This window comes from Nannospalax galili, unplaced genomic scaffold (assembly GCF_000622305.1).
Source record: "Nannospalax galili isolate Female #2095 unplaced genomic scaffold, S.galili_v1.0 scaffold741, whole genome shotgun sequence".
In the NCBI taxonomy this organism is placed as follows: Eukaryota; Metazoa; Chordata; class Mammalia; order Rodentia; family Spalacidae; genus Nannospalax; species Nannospalax galili.
Genome location: NW_008346093.1, coordinates 628,042 through 633,063, shown reverse-complemented (window position 1 = coordinate 633,063; position 5,022 = coordinate 628,042). Strand labels below are relative to the sequence as shown.

At 43.8% G+C, this 5,022-nt stretch overlaps 1 pseudogene; it reads right to left on the bottom strand.

The window, feature by feature from the left end:
• Positions 1-3,640: 3,640 nt before the first annotated feature.
• Positions 3,641-4,564, bottom strand: LOC103741687 (annotated as a pseudogene).
• Positions 4,565-5,022: the final 458 nt, after the last annotated feature.

Sequence of the window (5,022 nt, the reverse complement as noted above, 5' to 3'; positions counted from 1 at the left end):
CCTCCTCTCTTTGTCTAAAACCTATAAAAGGCTCCACTCTCCCTTACTGTGGGCTCTCAGCACGGATCCGTTGAGTTGGTGAGGTCTGAGAGCCCGAGCCTAAGCCCGAATAAACCATAAACCTTTGCTTTTGCATTTTGGTGTGTTGGGTCCTTGGTGGTCTTTTTGGGGTCCAGTGGATGAGGTACAACAGGGTCAGTCTTTCCCAGTGAAGGTTTCACTCCTCTGAGAAGCTGGCATCTGTGCAAAGCAGTGCTTTGCAACTTCGTGCCACGGCAGAAGGTACCTGCTAAAACAGAATGTTGAGAGACAAAAACAAAAGGAAAGATGAAGGAAACATAGTCTACGTAGACCAGAGCCAGCTTTCTTCCTAATACCGAACAACTCGAACAGGATCCTAAGCAAACTGAATGTTAATGCCTATGTAGCTTGGTACACCCTTTAAGTGGCTTGAATCCACTCAGCCTGTGGTTTCTAACATGAAACGTTCACGGCCATTACCTTGGACCACAAGCAAGCTTTACACTTCTGTATGAAACCTTAAAGAACTTGGCTTCTTGTGTCATACCTGTTACCATTAACCAAGGTAACTGACTGAGTTTATGAAAGAGGACTATTTTTTTTAATGCAAAAACATTTTAAGCTTCTCTGAAGATGTGCAACTGGCAACGACATCTCCATCAAGGCTTGTTCTAGCAGAGTCCCCACTCCAGTTTCACTGTGTTCTTCCTGCCACACGGTGCAAGAGTAGGTAGGTACAGTTCATGTTTGCCAGCTGGGACTGCAGCCCCTCTTCGGTCTGTCAGCACTCCTGACCTGACGACAGGCTTCTCTGACTGGCAGCTGGTTTAATGAAGGAAAAGAATTCCATCAGGAATTCTACCACATGCTGTGTCCTTGGGGGGCTGTGTGGTGAAAGTCACAATACAGTTACCAACATTCTCTTAACACTACTCTCTGAGGAAAGCAGGCCTCTAGAGAGAGACAGGGAAACAAGATTTCCTGTACCTCAGGAGGTAAGTGTGGACTATGTTTTTCAGTTTACAACTCCAACCTGACTCAGAGACCTAACTCTCCCACTGTATTTACTCATTTCCTCCCAACCCACCTTAAGTCCCAACCCTTCCTACATTCCTCTCACTACAGGAAACCAGATTTGTTTAAACTGTCTCCTGACTGGTGAGTTTTAACATGCAAAACAGGTTCCTAACTATAAAGGAAATGCTGCTCTGGGATCATAGATGCCTGGACCCCCTCTTTGTGCTCCTGTGAAACGGAAACAATATTCAGACATGCATTGTACTAGAGAATAGTTCTGTCTGTGCTGAACAAATGGCGGTCACTCTCAGAGAGTTTTCTCTTAAGCACATTGCAAAGCCAGCTCTGGCACCAGGGCCTAAGGAAAATGTCCCACCTAGCAGAGGTTTTGTGCTCTGGTCAAGGAAAAAAATGTACCATGTGCTGCTGTGGGCCTGGAGTCACAAAACCCCAACTAGCACTGGCGCTGGAACTGCATGGGGCCTCATTTCCCTCCCTGAGGTCTGTTCGCCATCACTGGGCAGACATAAGAGATGTCTCAGTGGGTCACTCAGTGGGCAAGTATTGAGGTTTTATAATGTTGTCACAGGCATGATTCTGATTTCACAGCTGGTCACAATGATCAATAAGCAGTCAACCCTTCTCTTACATATTCATTCTTGCTCTCTGTTTCTATTCTCCCTCCTCCAACCCAGGCACCATCCCTTTCTCTTTCCTGAATGACAGGGCAAGCAAAGTGTTCACTAAGAACTCTTTTCCAGCTATTCCTTATGCCACTCTTCCCTCAGGTTAACTGCTTACCACCTCTAAAGTGTCGAGTGTCCAGGCAGAGAGAGCAGCTCTGTCCCACACATGCACAGCAAGTACAGCTGAGATAAACCATCATCTGGGGCCTCCATTTACCCACTTTTCAAAGCAACAGAATTTCATCAGTTACCTGGGTTTGACCTGCCCCAGGCCCCAGGGATCTGGACATCCATCAGCCACATCTGGGGGGGTTCCTCTCTCCTCGGGCCCTGGGCAAAACGAGACTAGGATTCTCACCAGCCCACTGAATGGCTAAGCTGTCTAAGCTCAGGTTTACAGAGAACATGATACCAACTGTATTTAGTCAAAGTCTAAATACTTTTTTGATTAAAAAAATCCATTTCATATTAATGTTCAGTCACTTGTAAATTTAATTTGACACCTGTAGTGTAAAATTATTCCAGGTTACCTTGGAATGGAACAGTTTTGGCTTCTTTATTTGCCACACAGTTCCTTCAGGTGGCCCACTGTGTTAAAAAGGAGGTTACCAACCTTGGGCCATATCTGCAAGATGTGGAGCTCAGTGTTCTACAGGATGTGGAGCTCAGTGTTCTCGGCAGTGAGTGGATACAATTGGGCACAGCAGGACGACAAAGGACAAAGACAGGACTTTACACCCTGAGAGAAGAACTAAGTCTGGCTTTGCTACTTCAAGGAAATTCATCTGGCTTGAAATTGATCTTTAATATGTTTATCCAAGGGGGAAAAAAATCGTGGGTTCCAAAGCACAGATGGAAACCACTGTGTGACTTCAGCCAGTGACTGAGCTCTGAGGTGTACCATTCACCCAGGAGCAGCTGGACTCCTGACAGTATCACTGTGTTAAATGGAAAATGCCCAGGCTCTTGGGTTTCCCCACATGCCTGAAAGACATACTAGTTTCTGCCACTGCAGTGTTCTGTTTTGTTTGTTTTTATTTAAAAGGCTGATAACCTACCAGGAACAGTGTATATGCTTGAAACTTTCCCAACCTGGGTTCAGGGAGGAATCAAGTACTGTAAGGGGGCACTTGCACCCTAAGTTACTAGAACCTGATATGTTGGTATTAGAGAGGATGTCCCAGTATTAGAGAGAATGTCCCGGTAAGAATTTACTGGCTGAATTACAACAGCAGTTGCTTCTTGGGGTTGTCTGGCTATCTTATCATTAAAACATCCTTTTAACAAAGTTATCCCACAATGAAAACTCCCATTTTTGCATGTATTACCTTAAAAATTCACTGCCATTAGGTCCTCTACAGTATTGGTTTATAATTTTAAATAAATTACATAATGGGAGCCTTTTCTTGACATTCTCTAAAGATTAAGAAAGTAAAGGATTTCATTACATTAAATTTTTTTTATTCTGATTTATTTTCCTATTAAATTTACCCATGGCTTCAAAAATTAAGGGGCACTTACTTAGATTCTGATTATTTCATGAGTGAACAAGTTGTCATCTTGTTATAAAGAGAAACAGTAAAGATTTCATTTCATATGTGGGTTCATAGACAGCTTAAAGAAATCAATAATTTGTATCTTTTACCCCATTTATATTTTCCACCACCAGAATTTAAAAGTGACTTTGGAATCAGCATGTTTTAAAACAACTGAACAAGCACAGAGCAGTTACATTAACCACTAGCTGCTACGGCTACGTGACAGGTTCCCATCCAGGATGGTGAAACTCAAGGTGCCTTGGCTGCCTTGCTCTGAACTCAAAGCCTAGGGGTGACCCTCATCTGCCCTTGTCTTTGCACTTGCCCAGTTAACAACCAGATATTAAAACTCGTGCTCTAGAAGCTAAAACCTTTCATTTAGGGACACTTAAAAGGTACATTAAAAAAGTTCAGATTGCATCTCTTCTCTGCCATGCTTTTCCTTAGCAGGATCGCCTGTGAGGACTCAAAACACAGCCTTAATCCATTCAGAATTCTCGACATTTCAGTCAGCACATGTTAATTCTCCAACATAAACTCAAGAGGGAACAGGCAGCCACAAAATGGACTCTAACTTCAAAGTGGCAAAGGCTACTGAGACATCTCCATAGAAACCCTGCCGAAGCTGGGCTAAAATTCAGGTCACTTCTGCACAAAGCTCATCACAGATAATGTGTGGTCATTAAAAAGGTATTTCATTTTCATTTGGATGCCAAGAGCCAGCTGTCTTGTTTTGAAGGGCTAAATCAAACGCTACCCCAGGAGCACATGACTCCACCTAGGGGAGCACAGGGTTTACTCTCTCCTTCTGAAAGGTGACCTTAGGGGTTTACTGTTGGCTGCCCCCATTTGGGGGTGGTCCACCTCTGGCTCCTTTTCCTCCACATCTGCACTGTACTCTTCAAATGCATCATCATCTACATCTGGAAGCTCCAGCAAAGGTTGGAAGGACTTGAAGAACTTTTCCAAGCCTTCATGCAATCCTGTGCCATTTGTAAGTAAAGGGGAGGCGGTCCTCGCTTTTGCTCCACGCGTGAAAGTTGTTGCTGCAGCCATTGTCTGGACACAGCAGGTAGAAGGAGGCGCCGGGGTAGGCGTAGAAGTCCGTCTTGTGCTCGGTTTCCTCAGCTCGAAGGGCGTGCTGGAGCACCATTTTTCTGCGATGTCGGCCAGCTGCTGGAACTCGATCGCGGCCTGACTCCAGGCTCCGGGGCTCCCTGGGCTCTGGGGCTCCCTAGCCTGATGGTAATTTTTAAAAAGGGTTATGTTATTAATTGTTACCAAAGAGAAAATGACCAACATCTTACATTTTTAGGACATATTCAAATTTCTATTCTCTCTTTTTTACAAAAATTAGTTTAGTTTTCAAGGTTCTTATTTGGCCAATGCTAGTCTAAAGGAAAAAAAGATCATTTTAAAACCTAATTAACTGCCTGCTTAGAGCACTATCAATTATCAGTGTTAGATCACAAATACTGCCCTTGTAGGGTGAATCCACTGTCTTAACATCCTTTGTAGTACCTTCCCAAGGTATGGCAGGACAATAGGATTAGCTTTCTGAGTTAGGGATTTATGTCCTATCTAGTAGGTTCACTAAACTACTGACACAGAGACTTCTCTTTTCCATAGTCTATTTTTAAATTTTTATTTATTATCTTTATTTTATGTGTATGATTATACTGCCTGCGTGTATGTAAGTGCAGCCGTGTTGTGCAATGCCTGCAGAGGGCAGAAGAGGGTGTCAGGTTCCCTGGAACTGG